The 21954-nt window shown below is 41.2% G+C and overlaps 1 long non-coding RNA gene across 1 annotated transcript in view; it reads left to right on the top strand.

The window, feature by feature from the left end:
- Positions 1–2330: 2330 nt before the first annotated feature.
- The window catches only part of LOC132394966 (uncharacterized), a 64850-nt gene continuing 45226 nt past the window's right edge, over positions 2331–21954 (top strand). Inside the window, exons 1-2 of the long non-coding RNA XR_009512464.1 lie at positions 2331–2367; positions 20282–20368. This is a non-coding gene — a long non-coding RNA (uncharacterized LOC132394966). The remainder of the gene's footprint in view (positions 2368–20281; positions 20369–21954) is intronic.

Below are 21954 nucleotides of genomic sequence, written 5' to 3'. Positions count from 1 at the left end.
TAAATTTAATCACTATGATAATAGATTGGATTCTGCCAAAAATCACATTAGTGACCACCAATATATAAATTAATTGGAATCAGGGGACAGCACCCTTCCATGTACCATTGTAATAATTACTATAATAATAATTTAATCTCTGAAAAGAGATCATTCAAAGTAAATTTATTATCAAAGTACGTATATTACCATAGGTTATTGGTTACTCAAAAGCCTTACAGGAGGCACACAATATCTAGATTTAGTCAGAGCATCAGATGCTCAATTATTTCCAACTTCATCAAAAGATGTATTGAGCAACTTAGATATGGCATGAAATCTGTGGACAGCTCTTTAGGAGAACAAATATATCATGCTAACAACAGTTGCAGTAGAGCCATAAAGTCAATCAGCATTGAAACAGGCCCTTTGAGCCATGCAGACTGAGTTACCCAGTGAGCTGGTTCCATCTGCCTGTTTGGTGCACAGCCCTCTAAATTATCCTATCCATGTACTTACCCAATTTATCTCAACCACTATTTCTGGAAGCTCATTCCAAACCGTTTGTATGAAGAAGCTGTCCCTAATTTCTACCATGGTGATACTGAGATTACAGAGCATTTGTAATGAGGATAGATTGGATGAGCTGGGGCTTTTCATTTTGGAGACAAAGACGATGAGAGGTGACTTCATAGAGGTGTACGCAATGATAAGAAACATAGATGGAGTGGACAGCCAGAGACTTTTTCCTCAGGGCAGAAGTAACTAATATAAGGGAGCTAAGGTCTTGGGAGGAAAATATAGCGCGGACATCAGAGGCAGGTTTTTTAAATGGAATGGTGGGTGTGTGGAACGTGCTGTCGGGTGGTGGTAGAGGCAGATACGTTTAAAAGATTCTTAGATAGGCAATGGAGGGCTATATGGGAAGGAAGGGTTAGATTAATCTTGTAGTAGGTTAAAGAGTCAGCACAACATTGTGGGCTGAAGGGCCTGTACTGTGCTGTTCTATGTTCTAATGTCCCATTTAAATCTTCTGCCTCTCATCTTAAAACTTATGCCCTCTTGTTTTCAGCAGAAAAAAGACCATGTACTTTCACCCTGTCTATGCTCCTCTTGGTTTGTGTCTATCAGGTCACTCCTCAATCTCCAGCATGCCAGGAAATAAAGATATACAGATAGATGCTTTATTGATCCAAAGGAACTGACAGTGCCACAGTAGTATTACAAGTGCACAGATATACAAATATTACAAGAGAAGTAAGAAACAATAAGAAAAGTTACCTCAAACAGGAGGGGGTCATCACTTACCCAGCTATAGATTGACTCATTATAGAGCTTACTGGCTGAAAGTAAGAATGACATAATATAGTGCTCTTTGGAGCAGCACAGATGTGTTAGTCTATTTTGCAAAGTGCTCCTCTGCTCAGCCAAGGTGGCATGCAGAGGGTGAGAAACATTGTCCAGATGTGCTAGGATTTCGCGTAGGGTCCTTTGTTCTACCAGTTTCCAGTGAATCCGGTTTGATTCCTATGACAGAGCCAAACTTCCTAATCAGTTTATTGAGTCTGTTGGCATCACCCATGTTGATGCCATTGCCTCAGCATACCACTGCATACAAGATTGTATTGGCAACAACAGACTGATAGAATATGTGAAGGAGAGGCCTGCATATACCAAAGAACCTCAGTCTCCTCAGGAAGTATAGACAACTCTGGCCCTTCTTGTACACAGCATCTTTGTTGGTGCTCCACTGAGGTCTGTCATCCAGATGCACTCCAGGAACTTGTAGGTCTTGTAGGCCACATCTACATCCTCACCATCAATAGTAACTGGAAGCAGTACAGGCTTTGTCTTCAGAAAGTCCATCACCAACTCCTTTGTCTTACTGATGTTGAGCTACAGTTGATTCAGCTTGCACTATTTGACAAAATTTTCCACCAGGGCCCTGTTCATTCTCCCATCCTCCCTTTATAAATCCAACTCTTACTGAGTCATAAGAGAATTTCTCCAGATGGTATGACTCAGTGTTGTATCTAAAGTCCAAGGTATACAGGGTAAACAGGAAGGGAACCAATATTGTCCTCTATGGGGTTTGAGTGCTGCTTGCAGCCATGTCTGACACACAGCTTTGAAACTACACAATCTGTGGTCTGCCAGTCAGATAGTTGATTATCCAGGAGACAATGGAAGTGCCAACTTGCACTGAATGAAGCTTTCCCACAGCAATGAAGGCTGTATGGTATTGAAGGCACTTGAGAAATCAAAAAGCATGATCCTCACAGTGCTGCCCTGCTTATCCAAATGGGAGTCGGCTCTGTTCAGCAGATAAAGTCCTAGAGTGCATAACTCTCCTTGTAACTCAGGCCCACATGTCCAGGCAACACCTTGGTAAGTCTTTTCTACTCTCTTTCTAGTTAAATAACTATACAGTATTTATCAATGTCTCTCATACCTTCACAGTTTCTATACTCAGTGCTCCAAAAGATGAAGACCACCATGCCAAACACCTTTCTCCCCTTACCAATTCACCTTACCTCCACCACAGCAGAGCTAAGGAGAATTGATTGGCTAACCCAGGGGTCGGCAACCCGCAGCTCTTTCATCTCTGTGCTGCGGCTCTCCGTGGTTTGTTAGTTTTTGAAATGTAATTTGAAATTTGAAGATTATGGTGATCTTGTACAATCTAAAAACGTTGTGGAGACCCCATTTCCTGGCACATCCGAACCAGCTCACAATTAGCCACCGTTCCGGCTAAGGGAGATAGCCTACGGGGGTTTGTGAGTACGTGTCTTTTGGAGCATCCGCGCCCACGGGGACGGGTTGAGGGAGGCTTTAAAGCAAGGCTGTTTAGTTCAAATAAAGTTACCTTTGACTGCAGTGTCTTTATTTTAGCGTTGCGTGTAGCACACCGCTACAACGTGTTTTTTATCGCTATTAATATACATCACCACTGCCAATGCCTGACACCCGCCAGTGCGCGCTTTCTTTTAATTCTTCGATCCAAGGTAGGCTACCTATAGAGTAACCTTCAACCCAACATCTTTTTTTCGGAGTTCAAAATGTTTTTGTTGCATGCAGAAATGTAATTTTGTTTTCTCTGCAGGAGTTCACCAATTTCATAAATGCAACACATTATAGTTTGTTTATACATAGCATAAAGGCAAAAAAAACTGTTGTATGCAGTGTTATTTCATTTTAAATGTCGAATGGGTTTTGTGGCACTTTTCTGTGGGAAATGGGTCCATATTGGCTCTTTCAGTGGTAAATGTTGCCGACCCCTGGGCTAATCCAAGTGCCATGCACCACACTACCCAAATGCACTTGTGGCTGTTTCAGAAGGCACAAGTACATTATGCCAAAGTTCTTTAGTTTGGTATCATTTAATTTGGCTGGAGATTGCTTTGGTTAATAATAACTATGATTAATTACCGAGGGCCAATAGAAAAGAAGCAAGATTTAAGTGAAGTGGCCTTTGTTTGAGAGGATAATACTAGAGTGGTCAGGCTTTGGCTCAGCAGATTTGGGTAAGAACTAGTGCAGGCTAGAATTTAAGCTTGAAAAGTTAGAAGTTTAACAAGTGTAGGCATGGTGGTAGTTTAGGCAGTCTTCTGTGAGGTGTGGAGTTTCAGGGTACCTAACGGTCTCCCTGATAACTACAACTGCAGGAAGTGCATCCAACTTCAGATCTTGGCTGACAAAGTCAAAGAATTGGAGCTGGATGCATTCAGGACCACCTGAGAGTCTTTTATTGATGTGGTCATATCCAAAATCCATAGATGAGTCTTTTACTGATGTGGTCATATCCAAAGTACAGGCTTCAGATAGTAAATAGGTGGCCACCAGGAGAAGTAAGGGGATTAAGCAGTCAGTGCAGGTTTCCTTTGTGGCCATCCCCTCAGCAACAAGTATACCCCTTCGGATACTGCTCAGGGGGCGGGGTAGGGAATTGATTTATCAGAACACAGCAGCAACAAAGTTCAAAGTAAATTTAATAAAGTATATATATGTCACCATATACAAATCTGAGATTCATTTTCTTGTGGGCATACTCAATAAATCCAATATCGGATGCAGTGATTTAGATTGACAGGTTTACCAGACCGCCAGGATAGATCTATAGAGTCTCTCAAAAGTAGAGATGGAGGAGTATGCCTCATGATCAACTCTTCTTGGTGCACAAATATATCAGTGCTGTTCCAATTCTGCTCACCAGACCTGGAATACCTAGCAATAAAGTGCCATCCTTTTTACCTACAATGGGAGTTCTCTGAGGCCACTTTAGTTGCAGTTTACATTCCACCTCAGGCCAATGTCAAGCAGGCTTTAGATGATCTGAGTAATGGGATCAACATGCACACACCCTAACACCTTCACCATAATCTTGGGAGCTTTTAACCAGGCCAGTCTGAAAAAAATCACTAAGCAATTACCATCAACAGATCACTTGCAATATCAGAGGAAACAACACACTGGACCATTTCCACACCACCATCAAGAGTGCCTACCATGCTATTCCATGCCCTCACTTCAGGAAGTCTGATCACCTAGCTGTACTTCTGCTCCCTCAGTATATGCAGAGACTGAAGACTGCAGCACCAGCAGTGAGGACTAAGAAGGTATGGACAAGGGAAGCTCAGGAGCACTGACAGGACTGCTTTGAATTGGTGGACTGAACTGTATTCAGGGATTCATCTTCGAACCTGGATGAGATGCTGCAGTTCTTACCAACTTAATTAAAACCTATGTGGATGAGCGTGTGCCCACAAAGATTTATTGTACACTCCCAAACCAGAAGCCGTGGATGAACCAGGAGGTACGTCGTCTGCTGAAGGCTAGATCTGTGGCTTTCAAGGCTGGCAACCTAGGCCAGTACCAGAAAACCAGGTATGATTTGCGGAGGGCTATTTCAAGGGTGAAGAGACAATTTCGAACGAGGTTGGAGCCAACATCAGATGCATGGCAGCTCTGGCAGGGTCTGCAAGACATTACATCCTACAAAGTGAAACCCAAAACATGAATGGCAGTAATACTTCACTACTAGATAAACTCAATGCCTTCTATGCACAAGTTGAAAGGGAGAACACAATTACAGCTGTGAAGCTCCCTGCTGCACCTGATGACCCTGTGATCTCCAACTCAGAGGTTGATGTTAGGCTGTCATTAAAGAGAGGAACCCTCACAAGGTGCTAGGTCCTGATGGAGTACCGGATAAGGCTTTGAAAACCTGTACCAACCAACTACTCAAGGACATTTTCAACCTTTCACTGCAACAGGCGGAAGTTCCCACTTGCTTCAAAAAGGCAACAATTATACCAGTGCCTAAGAAGAATAATGTGGGCTGCCCTAATGACTATCGCCCGGTAGCACTCACATCTACAATGATGAAATGCTTTGAGAGGTTGGTCATGACTAGACTAACTCCTGCCTCAGCAAGGACCTGGACCCATTGCAATTTGCCTATTGCCACAATAGGTCAACGGTAGATGCAAACTCAATGGCTCGCCACATGGCTTTAGACCACCTGGACAACACAAATACCTACATCAGGACACTGTTCATCGACTACAGCTCTGCATTTAATACCATCATTCCCATAATCCTGATTGAGAAGTTGCAGAACCTAGGCCTCTGTACCTCCCTCTGCAATTGGATCCTTGACTTCCTAACCGGAAGACCAGAATCTCTGTGAATTGGTGATAACATATCCTCCTTGTTGACGATCAACACTGGCGCATCTCAGGGGTGTGTGCTTAGCCTACTGCTCTACTCTCTATATACCCATGACTGTGTGGCTAGGCATAGCTCAAATACCATCTATAAATTTGCTGATGGTATAACCATTGTTGGTAGAATCTCAGGTGGTGACGAGAGGGCGTACAGGAGTGAGATATGCCAACTAATGGAATGGTGCCACAGCAACAACCTGGCACTCAACGTCAGTAAGATGAAAGGGCTGATTGTGTACCTCAGGAAGGGTAAGACGAAGGAACACATACCAGTCCTAATAGAGGGATCAGAAGTGGAGAGAGTGAGCAGCTTCAAGTTCCTATGTGTCAAGATCTCTGAGGATCTAACCTGGTCCCAACATATCGATGCAGTTATAAAAAAGGCAAGTCAGCATCTATACTTAATTAAGAGTTTGAAGAGATTTGATATGTCAACAAATACACTCAAAACCTTCTACAGTTGTACCACAGAGAGCATTCTGACAGGCTGCATCACTGTCTGGTATGAAGGGGCTACTGCACAGGACTGAAAGAAGCTGCAGAAGGTTGTAAATCTAGTCAGCTCCATCTTGGGTACTAGCCTACAAAGCACCCAGGACAGCTTTAGGGAGCAGTGTCTCAGAAAGGCAGCGTCCATTATTAAGGACCTCCAGCACCCAGGGCATGCCCTTTTCTCACTGTTACCACCAGGCAGGAGGCACAGAAGCCTGAAGGCACATACTCAGTGATTTAGGAACAGCTTCTTCCCTTCACCATTCAATTCCTAAATGGACTTTGGATCTTTGGATACTACCTCACTTTTTAAAAAAATATACAGTAATCCATTTTTGCACATTTTTTCATTTTAATCTATTCAATATATGTAATTGATTTACTTGTTTATTATTATTTTTATTTTATTTATTACTGTTTGCTAGATTATGTATTGCATTGAACTGCTGCTGCTACGTTAACAAATTTCACGTCACATGCTGATGATAATAAACCTGATTCTGATCAGAATTATTCAAAAGAATATATACAATACCTCACCAACAGGGTGGACAACCAGTGTGCAAAAGACAACACACTGCGCAAATACAAAAATAAAGAGAAAAAAGAAATAAAAATTATAAATAAATAAACAATAAATATTGAGAACATGATTTGAAGAGTCCTTGAAAGTGAGTCGATAGGTTGTAGGAACAGTTCAGTGATGGGGAAAGTAAAGTTGAGTCAAGTTATCCCCTCTGTTTCTGGAGCTTGATGTAATAACTGTGCCTGAATCATTCTGTGTAGATGTACTCAATGGTAGGAGGCCTTTACCTGTGATGGACTGGTCCGTATCCTGTAGCAGTGTGCTACACGCAGCGCTGCAATAATGACACGGAGTCGGTGAGCTGCAGTTACAAAAGAGGTTTATTCAAACTTCGCGGCCTCGCTTTAAAGCCTTCCTGATCCCGCCCTCCCCAGGCGGTAATGCTGTTGGGGGCGCATATTCACAGTCCTGTCCCGCGCTTAGGCTTTTGCTGGTGAGACAGGCTTGGCGCCCTCTTTGGGACCTGCCTCAATGCTGGCGCGCGCTGCTTTGTGAGGCGGTTCGAGTGCGTTGGGAAGTTGGTCGCCACAATCTCCTATTTGTAGGATTTTCCATTCAAGATTGGTGTTTCCATACCAGGCTGTCATGCAACCAGTCAATTTACTCTCCACACACCTACAGATGTTTGTCAAAGTTTTAGATGTCGTGTCAAATCTTTGCAAACTTTTAAGGAAGTAGAGGCGCTGCCATGCTTTCTTTGTAATTGCACTTGTGTGCTGGGCCCAGGACAGGTCCTCTGAAATGATAACACCAAGAAATTTAAAGTTGCTGACCCTCTCCATCTCTGATCCCCAATGAGTTTCCTCCTTATGAAGTCAATAATCAATTCCTTGGTCTTGCTGACATTGAGTAAGAGATTATTGTTGTGGCACTACTCAGCCAGAGTTTAAAACTCCCTCCTATGCTCATTCATCACCACCTTTGCTTTGGTCTATGACAGTGGTGTCATTGGAAAACTTAAATATGGCATTGGAGCTGTGCTTAACCACTGTCATAGGTGTAAAGCGAGTTGAGCAGGGAGCTAAGCACACAGCCCTCTGGTTCACCTGTGCTGATGGAGATTGTGGAGGAGATTATGTTGCTAATCCAATGACTGAGGTCTGCAAGTAAGGAAGTTGAGGATCCAATTGCACAAGGAGGTATAGCGGCCAAGATCTTGAAGGTTATTGATTAGTTTTGAGGGGATGATAGTGTTGAATGCTGAGCTGTAGTCAATAAAGAACATCCTGACTTTTGCAACTTTGCTGTCCAGATGTTCCTAGGTTGAGTGAAGAGCCAATGAAATGGCACCTGCTGTGGATCTGTTGTCCCAAGAGGCAAATTGGAGCAAATCCAAGTCACTTCTCAGGCAAGAGTTGATACGTTTCATCATCAACCTCTCAAAACACTTCATCATTGTGGATGTAAGTACTACTGGACAATAGTCATTGAGACAGGTTACCACATTCATCTTAGGCACCGGTATAACTGAAGCCTGCTTGAAACAGCTGAGTACCTCAGACAGCCGAAGCAAGAAGTTGAAGATCTCAGTGAACACTCCAGCCAGTTGATCAGCACAGGTCTTTAGTACTTCACCAGGTACCCCATTTGGGGTGGCTGCTTTCTGTGGGTTCACCTTCCTGAAGGATGCACTCACGTAGGCCTCAGAGACTGAAATCATAGGGTCATCAGAAGCTGTGGCAGTTCTTGATGGTTCCTCCATGTTTTGATGACCAAAGTGAGCATAGAAGGCATTGAGCTCATCTGGAAGTCAAGTCTACATTGCTTGATTTCACTTTGTAAGAGGTGATACAATTCAAGCCCTGCCACAACTGTCGAGCATCCTCCATTGATTCAAGTTTGGTCTGGAAGAACTACTTTGCCTATGAGATGGCTTTCCAGAGATTGTACCTGGCTCTCTTGTAACTTTCTTGGTTGCTATACTTCACTGGCTTCAGAGCCAAGCCAGTGCACTGTGGTCAACTCAGAGGCTGAGCAGGAAAGGGTAAAGTTAGGCAGAGCAGTAATGATAGGAGCACGATAGTTAAAGGGATGAACAGCAGATTCTGTGGCCATAAAAGAGAAACCAGCCAGCATTGTGTGTTGCCCCCCCATCCCCAAATGCAATGGTCCAGGATGTCTCAGAGCGGCTACAGAAGATTCTGAAGGGTGAGGGTGTGACAATAGACAATAGGTGCAAGAGTAGGCCATTTGGCCCTTCAAGCCAGCACCGCCATTCAATGTGATCATGGCTGATCATCCACAATCAGTAACCCGTTCCTGCCTTCTTCCCATATCCCTTGACTCGGCTATCTTTCAGAGCTCTATCTAACTCTTTCTTGAAAGCATCCAGAGAATTGGCCTCCACTGCCTTCTGAGAGAGAGCATTCCACAGATCCACAACTTTCTGGGTGAAAAAGTTTTTCCTCAACTCTGTTCTAAATGGCCTACCCCTTATTCTTAAACTATGGCCTCTGGTTCTGGACTCCTCCTACATCGGGTACATGTTTCCTGCCTCTAACATGTCCAATCCCTTAGTAATCTTATATGTCTCAATCAGATCCCCTCTCATCCTAAATTCCAGTGTATACAAGCCCAGTCACTCCAATCTTTCAACATATGACAGTTCCCGCCATCCCGGGAATCAACCTGGTGAACCTATGCTGCACTCACTCAATAGCAAGAATGTCCTTCCTCAAATTTGGAGACCAAAACTGAACACAGTACTCCAGGTGTGGTCTCACCAGGGCCCTGTACAACTACAAAAGAACCTCTTTGCTCCTATACTCAACTCCCCTTGTTATGAAGGCCAACATGCCATTAGCTTTCTTCACTGCCTGCTGTACCTGCATGCTTACTTTCAGTGACTGATGAAGAAGGACACCTAGATCTCATTGTACTTCCCCTTTTCCTAACTTGACGCCATTCAGATAGTAATCTGCCTTTCTGTTCTTGCCACCAAAGTGGATAACCTCACATTTATCCACATTAAACTGCATCTGCCATGCATCCGCCCACTAACCCAACCTGTCCATGTCACCCTGCATTCTCCTAACATCCTCTTCATATTTCACACTGTCACCCAGCTTTGTGTCATCGGCTAATGTTACTTCTAATCCCTTCATCTAAATCATTAATGTATGTTGTAAATAGCTGTGGTCTCAGCACCAAGCCTTGTGGTACCCCACTAGTCACTGCCTGCCATTCTGAAAAGGACCCGTTAATCCCTACACTTTGTTTCCTGTCTACCAACCAATTTTCTATCCATGTCAGTACCCTACCCCCAATACCATGTGCTCTAATTTTGCCCACTAATCTCCTATGTGGGACTTTATCAAAGGTTTTATGAAAGTCCAGGTACGCTACATCCACTGGCTCTCCCTTGTCCATTTTCACAGTTACACCTTCAAAGAATTCCAGAAGATTATTTAAGCATGATTTCCCCTTCGTAATTCCATGCTGACTCGGACTGATCCTGTTACTGCTATCCAAATGTGTCGTAATTTCGTCTTTTATAATTGACTCCAGCATCTTCCTCACCACTGATGTCAGGCTAACTGGTCTATAATTCCCTGTTTTCTCTCTCCCTCCTTTCTTAAAAAGTGGGATAACATTAGCTATCCTCCAATCCTCAGGAACTGATCCTGAATGTATAGAACATTGGAAAATGATTAACAATGCATCCATGATTTCTAGAGCCACCTCCTTAAGTACCCTGGGATGCAAACCATCAGGCCCTGGGGATTTATCAGCCTTCAGTCCCATCAGTTTACCCAACACCATTTTCTGCCGAATGTGAATTTCCTTCAGTTCCTCCGTTACCCTAGGTCCTCTGGCCACTATTACATCTGGGATATTGTCTGTGTCTTCCCTAGTGAAGACAGATCCAAAGTACCTGTTCAACTCGTCTGCCATTTCCTTGTTCCCCAGAATAAATTCACCCATTTCTGCCTTCAAGTTCCCAACTTTGGTCCTAGCTAAACTTTTCCTCTTCACATACCAAAAGAATCTTTTACTATCCTCCTTTATATTCTTGGCTAGCTTACCTTCGTACCTCATCTTTTCTCCCTGTATTGCCTTTTTGATAATCTTATGTTGCTCTTTAAAAGTTTCCCAATCCTCTGGCTTCTGGCTCATCTTTGCTATGTTATACTTCTTCTCTTTTATTTTTATACTGTCCCTGATTTTCCTTGTTAGCCATGGTTGCCCGCTATTCCCCTTAGAATCTTTCTTCCTCTTTGGAATGAACTGATCCTGCACCTTCTGTACTATTCTCAGAAATACCTGCCATTGTTGTTCCACTGTCATCCCTGCAAGGGTATCCTTATAGTCAACTTTGGCTAGATCTTCTTTCATGGCTCCATAGTTCCCTTTGTTCAACTGTAATACTGACACTTTCGATTTTACCTTCTCCCTCTCAAATTGTAGATTAAAACTTATCATATTATGTTCACTAGCTCCTAATGGCTCCTTTACCTCGAGTTCCCTTATCAAATCTGGTTCATTACACAATACTAGATACAGAATTGCCTTCTCCCTGGTAGGCTCCAGTACAAGCTGCTCTAAGAATCCATTTTGGAAGCACTCCATAGACCCCATTTCTTGGGGTCCATTACCAACCTGATTTTCCCAGTCTGCCTGCATGTTGAAATCCCCCATTACAACCATAGCATTACCTTTGCGACATGCTAATTTTAGCTCTTGATTCAACTTGCACCCTATATCCAGGCTACTATTTGGGGGCCTGTAGATAACTCCCATTAGGGTCTTTTTGCCCTTACAATTTCTCAGTTTTATCCATACCCACTCTACATCTCCTGATTCTATGTCACCCCTCGCAAGGGACTGAATTTCATTCCTCTCCAGCAGAGCCACCCCACCCACTCTGCCCACCTGTCTGTCCTTTCGATAGGACATATGTCCTTGAATATTCATTTCCCAGCCCTGGTCCTCTTGCAGCCATGTCTCTGTTATTCCTACAGCATCATACTTGCCAATTTCCAGCTGAGCCTCAAGCTCATCCACTTTATTCCTTATACTTCATGCATTCATATATAATACTTTTAATCCATTTCTCCCCTCGCTTCTCACATCGATCCCTATTGCACTTGGCCACACTCTCCGATCCCTTCCTGAGCTTTCTGCCCCGTCAATTCTGTTGTCTTTCTTAACTTTTCTTATTCTCTCTTTCCCTTTAACTCCATCCTTATATTTCCAGTTCGTTTCCTCCCCTCCCACTTATTAGTTTAAACACACCCGTGCAGCAGTGGCAAACCTGCCTGCCAGAATGCTGGTCCCCCGCCTGTTTAGGTGCAACCCATCCCTTTTGTACAATTCATCCTTACCCCAAAACAGATCCCAGTGGTCTAAGAATCTAAAACCCTACTTCCCGCACCTGCTCCTCAGCCACACATTGAGATCCCATATCTCCCTGTTCCTGCCCTCACCAGCATGAGGAACTGGAAGCAACCAGGAGATAACCACCCTGGAGGTCCTGCTTTTCAGCTTTCTTCCGAGTTCTCTGATGTCACACTGCAGAATTTCTTTCCTCTTCTTCCTGACGTCATTTGTGCCGACGTGCACTACCACTTACAGCTGTTCACCCTCACCCTTGAGGATGCCCTGCAGTCGGTCCATGACGTCCTGGATACTGGCTCCAGGGAGGCAACACACCATCCTTAAATCCCGCCTGTTGCTGCAGAGACCCCTTCCTGTACCTCTCACTATGGAGTCCCCTACTACCACAGCTCTGCCTGATGTCTGTCTCTTCGGCTTTACTTCAGTGCCAATTTTTGACTCGCAGACCTGTCTGACTCTCAGACTGGCAGTGTCTTCTGTCCCGACAACTTCCAAGAGGGTGAACCTGTTTTCAAGAGGCACATCCCCCAGAGTCTCCTGTACTTCAAGCATCCATCCCTTCCTCTTTTTTTTCCAAATCTTTTTATTATTGTTATTATTATTATTATTATTATTATTATTATTCAAAGATAACACAGGTACATCGAAGTAACAACACTTACAATGCCTCAAAAAAAAAGAAATTATCTTAAAGATTGAAAATTTTTGTGAATAAAAAAGAAACCCTACTAAGCAAGAAAAGTGAGGGAAAAAAAAGAAACCCATTGGGGGTACAACCCTGGAGCCATGTGTCATACAGAAAGCTTCTAAAAATAAACATCAAACTGCCAACAAGAAAGAAAGATATATCAAAAAAGAAAAAATTTACACTTAAATCATGGAGGAAATCTATCAGTTAACTGAAATGATAATAACAAGCAAATGAGCCCCATCTCTTCTCAAAATCAAATAAAGGTTCAAAGGTTCGACTTCTAATTTTCTCCAAGCTAAGACACAGCATCATTTGTGAGAACCATCGTGACAAAGTAGGAGCTGATATATCCTGCCATTTCAACAAGATGGCCCTCCTAGCTATCAATGTAACAAATACGTTGGTCAGACACAGAAATACCATAGATATTTTGAGGTATTATTCCAAAAAGCATAGTCAATTTATTAGGTTGTAAGTTGATTCTGAGTACTTAAGAAATTGTCGAAAAGACTGACTTCCAAAACTGTTTTAATATAGAACATGACCAGAACTATCTCAGTTTTACATCTATCACAATATTTGTCAACATTGGGAAATATTTTAGAAAGTCTCTCCTTCGTTAAATGGTAACAATGTCCAATTTTAAATTGAATCAGTGAATAACTAGCACAGATCAAAGAGGAGTTAACCAGCTTCAGAATCCACGTCCAGTCCTCCCATATAAAAGTCAAATTGAGTTCCTTCTCCCAATCCTGTTTAATCTTAAGTAAAGGATGCTTATCCCATTGTAATAATAAATTATAAATTCTTCCAATAGAACCTTTCATCGAAGGGTTCATATTCATAATAGTATCTAACAAGTCAGCCTCCAATATGTAAGGATAATTACAAATATTTTTGTAAAAAATGTCTAACGAAGGTATTGTAAAAAGTGTGAATATGAGAGAGAATATTGATCAACTAATTATTCAAAAGACATCAATCTGCCTTCTTTAAATAAATCCAAAAAAGAATTAATACCTTTATTTTTTCAAAGTAAAAAAATTGGATCACTCCAGGAAGGTTTAAAAAAGTAATTACAAGAAATTATACTACAAAGTTTAAATTTTTTAAGATTAAAAAAATTGCGGAACTGGAGCCAAATTTGTAAAGAGTGCTTAACCACAGGATATAGGTTTAAATTAGCAACTTTAGCTAATTGTATAGGTAGAGCAACTCCTAATTACGTAGTTAAATAAAACTGTTTCACAGCTCTCAGTTCCAGGTCTACCCAAATTGGCCAATCATTCCCCAATATAACCAAAAGGACATATATCGCAAATTAGCAGCCCAATAATACATTCTTAGATTAGGCAAAGCGAGACCTCCATCCTTTTTCAATTTTTGTAAATGACATTTACTAATTCGTGGTCTTTTATTATCCCAAATAAAAGATAGAATAATAGAATCAATCCAATCCAAAAACTTCATCAAAAAAAAACAGGAATATTCTGAAATAAATATAAAAATTTTGGTAAGATCATCATTTTAACTACATGAAATCGACCAACATGTGAAAATGTAAGTGGGCTCCATCTACTAAATGAGTACTTCATAGAATCCACTAAAGGAGGAAAATTGACTTTATAAAGATCCTTATATTTTTTAGTAATTGTGACACCTAAATATCTAAAAGAATCTGTAACTTTAAAAGGAATATTATCATATATAGAGACAGATTCATTTAAGGGAAGTATTTCACTTTTACTAGAATTTATTTTATATCCTGAAACATCTCCAAATTTGTCAAATAATTTTAGCAAAGCAGGAATAGATTCTTCAGGCTTAGATATATACCAATAAATCATCAACGTAAAGAGAGATCTTGTGCATGGTCTCATTCACAAAACTCCCATGAATATTTTTGGCTTCACGAAGAGCAATAGCAAGGGGTTCTAATATTAAATTAAATAACAAAGGACTTAATGGACAACCTTGTCCTGTCCCCCGTGATAGCTGAAAAAAAGGAGACATACAGTTATTAGTCACTAATAACTGTATGTCTCCTTTTTTTCAGCTATCACAGTAGCAATAGGAGCTTTATATATCATTTTAATCCAATTATTAAAATTAATTTCAAGAGGCACAACCCCCAGAGTCTCCTGTACTTCAAGCATCCATCCCTTCCTCATCGTTGCCTCCCTTCTCCTTCCGGTATCTTCGGTGTAACGATCTCGCTGTAGGTCCTGTCCATAAAACTCTCATTTTCCCAGATGAACCTGAGGTCATCCAGTTGCCTCTCCAGTGGCCCAACACGGTCCTTCAGGAGCTGAACCTGGACACAATTTTCACAGCTGTAGCAGCCAGAGGAACCGTCAGTGTCCCCGACCTCCCGCATCAGGCAAGCATCACACTGAATCCGTTTACCTGTCATCTCTTCACCACCTCTCACCCTCTCCAACTGTGGCATAGCCTCCTCACCAAAGAGTTCTTTGTGCAGCCAGAGATTGTGGGGCACGTTGGCACCAATAACTTTGGAAGAAAGGGGGAAAAGGTCCTAAACAGTGAGCATAGAGAATTAGGGAAAGGGACAGGATCTCCAAGGTAGTAATCTCTAGATTACTCCCACTACCATGTGCTATTACTAAGAAGGTGCTTGGGAGACTGAAAGGTCTAAAGGTAGATAAGTCACCTGGACCAGATGGACTACGCCCCAGGGTTCTGAAAGAGGTAGCTGAACAGATTATGGAGGCATCTTTAAAAAAGCACTGGATTATGGAATGGTTCTGGTTGACTGGAAAGTCACAAATGTCACTCCACTTTTTTAAGAAGGGATGGAAACAAAAGAAAGGAAATTATAGGCCAGTTAATTAAGTATGAGATTTCAGGGTACTTGGGAATGCATGATAATACCATGTATAGAGAATTGGCTGTTTGACAGGTGGCAAAGAGTGGAAATGAAGGGACTTTTCTGAATGGATGCAAGTGACTAGCGGTGTTCCACAAGTGTTGATATTGGGACCAATTCTTTTTTTCACTGTATGTCAATGATTTGAATGTTGGAATATTTGGCTTTGTGGCCAAGTTTACGGATAGAACCAAGATAGGTGGAGGGGCAGATAGTGTTGAAGAAGGACTTGGACAGGTTGGGAGAATGGACGAAGAAGATGCAGATGAAATATAGTGTCAGGAAGTGTTCTGTATGTTCATGCACTTTGGTAGAAGAAATAAAAGCCTAGATTATTTTCTAAACAAAGAGAAAATCCAAAAATCTGAGGTGTAAAGGGACTTGGGAGTTCTCGTACAGGATTCCCTAAAGGTTAATGTGTCGGTTGAGTTGGTGGTGAGGAAAGCAAATGCAATTCTAACATTCATTTCAAGAGGTCTAGAGTATGAAAGCAAAGATGTTATGTTGAAGTTTTATAAGGCAGTGGTGAGTTCTCACTTAGAGCATTGTGAGCAGTTTTGGGCCCATTATCTAAGAAAAGATGTGCTAACAATGGAGATGATCAAAGGAGGTTCACGAAAATAATTCCGGGAATGAAAGGCTTATCGTATGAAAATTGTTTGATGGCTTTGGGTCTGTACTGACTGGAATTTTGAAGATCTCATTAAAACCTATTGATTGTTGAAAGGCCTAGATAGAGTGGATGTGGAGAGTATGTTTCCTATAGTGGGGAATCTAGGACTAAAGCACAGAACCGGGTAGATGGATGTCCACTTAGAATGGAGATGAGGAATTTCTTTAGCCAGAGAGTGATGGATCTGTGGAATTCATTGCCGTGGACGGCTGTGGAGGCCAAGTGATTGAGTATATTTAAAGTAAAGGTTGATAGATTATTGGTTAGTCAGAGCATCAAAGGAGAGAGCAGGAGAATGGGGCTGGGATAATAAATCCGCCACGATGGAATGGTGGAGCATATTCAATAGCCAAGTGGTCTAATTCTGCTCCTATGTCTTATGGTCTTTACTGCCAACTGAAAATTTGAAGTCTCTTTTGCAAAGTTTAGGGTCATCTATAAACAGAAATCATAGAAACAGGCCTTCAGCCTAAGATGTTCGTGCCGACCTTCAGTTATACATTTATAGTTGTGTACTAATCCCATCTTATTCTCCCTACATTCTCATCAGCTTCCTCCTGATTCTACCACTGGTCCTCACACTACAGGTAATATACAGTGGTTAATTGACCTACCAATTCACACAACTTTGTTATGTGAAAGGAAACTGGAGCACCCAGAGAAAAACCTGCATGTTCACAATGAAAATGTACAAATTCCAGCTGGGCAGTGCTAGTGGTCAAAACTGAACCCAGGTCACTGGAGTTGCAAAGCAGCATCCCTACTATTTGCACTGTGTACCAGGTCCAATGATCACTTAAAATATAATAATTGTATACAATCTTCATATCTATGCAGAGCAAGCATCCATAAGAGTTATAATGACCTGGCATCTGCCCCCATTTGGCAGCACTGTGCACCTTGTTCTCTGCCTGAAAAATTAAGTTCCTTGACATTAAAAGAATGAATTTCAGAACCAGTGTTGATGTGATTGTAGGTCACGTTTAAGTTACTAACTAATAATGAAATTCTATATACAGATATATTTGCAGTGTTGATTCAGGAATAGATTTTGACTGAGACACCAGGGATACTTTCTCTGTTTCTTCAAAATATTGCCATGGGATTTTTCTATTTGTGTAACAGGCCAAACAGGACTTTAGTTAACATTTCACCTGAATGGCTCTATCGGCGATAGTGCAATTCTGGGGTGCCTTTAACATTTTTGGACTCAAATCTCTAGCATTGGACCCAAAACCACAGTTTTTGGAGTCAAAGACATGACAGCTACCAACTGAGCTACATTTAGAAACAAAACATACAACACTTGTGATATCAAAATGTGATGAAAGATTTTGGGTGGTAAACACTGCTGGCTAATGAACAGCTGAGATTTGCTGCTTTTATGATGGCATATCGGCATTTGCACAAATTGCACCTTGCTATCCAAAGAGAGCACAGGGAAAATTTGACAGCCTGACACATGATATCCTATGATTTAGAAAACATTCCACTTATATGGCCACCTTAATACTGCAAAAACAGTCTCAGAATTTTGTACGAACATTGTCAAGCAAAATATTGAAGCCAAGCCATATAAGGAAAAATTACTGTAGTGTTCTTAGGTTCAGTGAAAGAGGTAGATAGAATATGTTCCACGGAGAGAGAGGTATAAAAAGGGAAGTTAAGTGCTGGAGTTCCAGAGCATAGGGCCTTGATGGCAATGATGCTAGAATGTAAATGATTAACTTTGGAAATGAGCAAAAATGCCAGAATGATAGAACTATTTGCATCTTGGAGGCTTGTAGGACTGGAGGGACTTATAGACATAGGGGAGGGGGTGAGGCCAGGGAGAGGTCGAAAACAAGTTTGGATATTTTAATAAAAACATAGGAGTATGAAAAATAGGAGTGGAAGTAGACCATTTAGCCCTATGAGCCTGCTTCATTATTGAATATGATCATGGCCAATCAACAAAATTCAGTACCCTGATCCCTTCAGCCCTGAGAATAATATGGAGAGTCATGGAGTCATAAAGTAATACAGCATGGAAACAGCCTTTCAGCCCAACATGTGCATGCTGGCCACAATGTCCATTAATTTAGTACCATTTGCCCATGCCCTATAAAAGCCAGAAGAACTCATTGAGAATTCAACGATGGAAAGGCTTAGCATTTTGAAGTTGCTGGGCATCAACCTATCAGAGGATCAGTCTTGGGCCCAACGCATTAATGCAACCACAAATGAAGACATGCCAGGGGCTATACTTAATTAGGAGTTTGGAGAAGTTTGGTTTATCGCCAAAGACTCTAGGAAATTTTTACAGATGTACCATGGAGAGCATACTGACTGGTTGTATCACCATCTGCTATGGAGGTGCCATAGCACAGGATTGTCAGAGTCTTCAGAGGATTGTAGACTCAGCCAGCTACATCATGTGAACAAGGTTCCACATTATTGAAGGCATCTTCAAAAAGTAGTGCCTCAATAAGGCGGCATCCATCATGAAGGACACTCCTAATCTGGGACATGCCTTCTTATTGCTGCCATGAGGGAGGAGGTATAGGAGTCTAAAGACCTACACTCGATGTTTTAGGTAGCAACAGCTTCTTCCTCTCTGCCGTCAGATTTCTGACCAGTCCATGAACTCAAGAACACCACTGTACCTCTTTTACACTTTTTTTTGTTGTAACTTATAGCAATTTGTTATGCCTGCATTGTACTGGCATTGAATATCTCTGGCGCTACTTAAGTTAGCAAATAAAGGGGTGATGGGAGAATGGGGTGCTGCTGTCAGGACACAGATGGAAAACCTTAAGTTACAGAAGATTGGAAAGCAGCTAGAGTTCATTGTGTAAAATAAACAAAGGTATGGAATCAGCAACTAATGAGCTGAGACAGTAGCAAGTCACGTACAGCATAAAGATCGAAAGAGGTAGCTTTGGTGGTTCCAGTTACTTGGAGGCACAAATATGATTCATGCTAGCACAATAAAGATCATAAGACATCAAACTGACTGACTGGAGACTCAACATACACCCACTATAAACTATTCATTCCTTTCAGCTGTATATTGGGTTCAATCCAGCTTTGTCTGATTTTGTTTGTATGCAAAGCTTAGCTACCAGTACAGAGTTCCATATTGTGCACTCAGGAGTCAGTGGTGTCCATTGTACTCATTAAATATGACTCGTGACTGTGTGTTTGCTTCAGGCCTAATACTGAGTTACTTTTGTGAATGGTTGGATGTTCAATGCTGAGTAAACAAAAGCCTTGGGTTGTCTCTGAATTCTCTAACATCAATCTTTAAAAACCTCTTCCAGTACATGAATTCTTGGATAAGAAGGTCTCAATTTTGACATGACTGTGAGAGGAAGCACATTATCAGTCTGGATATGAGTCATTGAAACTGGGAGCATCCAATGCTGAATGTCTTATCTGTGTTGTCTCACTTGATTTTTAATATTAGAATTGTTCTGCCACGCTTATGAAAAGGATAAATTTGAGGCTCATAATAAATTGGGAAAATATTTCAAGGGAGTCTAGGAAAGGCTTTTTAATGCACAGAACTGATCTGACACTATACAATACCCGAAAATTACTGAACAAAATCAAGCTAAGTACATGAAAAATAAAAAAAAATGATACACACACACACACACACACACACACACACACACACACAATGCTGGAGTAACTCAGCAGGCCAGGCAGACTGACCTGCTGAGTTCCTCCAGCATTTTGTGATTTTGTGTGTGTTGTTTGGATTTCTGGCATCTGCAGATTTTCTCTGGTTTGTGAAAGTATGTAGATAAATTGGCTGCATAGATCCTAATTATCTGCACAAGTGCAAATAGGTTAAATGGATTTAAACACTGCTGTGAGATTTTATTATTTTTCATTTGGAATGCTTTGTTTTTAAATTGTCCAGCTTACCTGCTGATGGCCAGTGGTTTCCATCTTATTCTTCTGCTGAACAACACCAGCTTCTCCTCATGCTGAATTCACTCACAAAAAGGTAAAATTAATATTCCCTTAGCAATCACCTGCAAAACCTTGCTATTCTTCTGATAACATGGAATGTACAATTGGTTACAGTACATCAGCCAAGGCTTATCCAATGTTTATAACATCTTGTATGGAGACTCAAGAAACTGTTGCTCTTGAATCTGGAGCAAAAAAAAACAAACTGCTGTTAGAACTTAGACAATCAAGGAGCATTAATCATGACCTGAAATGTTGACCATCCGTTTGCCTTCACAAAGTTCAACGTAAATTTATTATCGAAGTACTTACTGTATGTATTACCATATACTACCTGAAATTCATTCTGTTGCAGGCAGTCACAGTAGAATAAAGAAATACACTAGGGACAATGAAAAACTACACACAGACAAAGAATGACAAACAGCAAATGTGCAGAAAATAGATGAACTGTGTAAATGCGAAGATTAGGTAAATTAATTTTAAAAGTAAATAGGTAAGGAAATGGAAAGTTGCTTTGATAAATTAATAAATAAGACTGAGAACGTGAGTTGTAGAGTCCTTGAAAGTGGGTCCACAGATTGTGAATCAGTTCAGTGTTGGAGTGAAGTTATCCACACTGGTTCAGGAGCCTGCTGGTGGAAGGGTAACAACTGTTATTGATCCTTGTGTTGTGAGACTTAATCCTCCTGTACTTCCTTCCTGGTAGCAGTAACAAGGAGAACATGGCCTGGACAGTGGGGGTCCTTGATGATGGATACAGCTGTCTTGTGGCAACACTCCTTGTAGATATCCTCAGTGAACCTTTGAGTTCTTCCAAGAGTTTTTTTGCATAAAATTTTGTGTATTTGCATTTATATCTGTTCTTCAGTATACAAAGCCAAGGAGCATATATCTTTTTTTCCAAATCTTCAAAGCTTATTCTTATTCCTTCAAAGCAATATGAACTTCCCATGAATCTCATTCACTCAGAAGACAATGGAAAATAGAAAATCATTTAAAGTAATAAAAATGTTTTATTACACAAAAGACTAACAAAGAGCTGAGCAAATATCTGCAGATGCTGTGGATCAAAGAATATGTACACAACGCTGGAAGAACTCAGCAGGTCAGGCAGCATCCGTGAGAAAAGAGTAGCCAACGTGAGCAAATATCTGTATGCTTACTACTGAGTAGGCAGACTTGTTTTCCCCAGTTCTACACTGAAACATTTGAAGCAAAAAAACACATAATATATTTATCTGTGTGTATTTATATATTTAAGTAATTCATATTTTTCTCTATTTTTATGTATTACATTGTACTGCTGCCACAAAGACAAATTTCACAATATATGCTAGTGATATTAAACCAGTGATATCAAGAGAGTTGAGGGTAGATATGGGACCAATAGAAAATGACACTGGAAATATTGTAATGAGAGATGCAGGGATGGCAGAGGAACTGAATGGGTATTTTGCATCAGTCTTTACAGTGGAAGACATCTGCAGTATAATGAACATTCAAGAGTGTCAGCAAAGTGAAGTTTGTGCAGTGAAAATTATGACTGAGAAGGTGCTCAGTAAGCTTAATGGCCTGAGGTGGATAAATCTGGACCTGATGGAATGCACCCTCGGGTTC

The sequence above is a fragment of the Hypanus sabinus genome, chromosome 6 (genome assembly GCF_030144855.1).
Source record: "Hypanus sabinus isolate sHypSab1 chromosome 6, sHypSab1.hap1, whole genome shotgun sequence".
Lineage (NCBI taxonomy): Eukaryota > Metazoa > Chordata > Chondrichthyes > Myliobatiformes > Dasyatidae > Hypanus > Hypanus sabinus.
The sequence above is the reverse complement of the archived record's forward strand: the minus strand, read 5'-3'. Positions and strand labels throughout refer to the sequence as shown.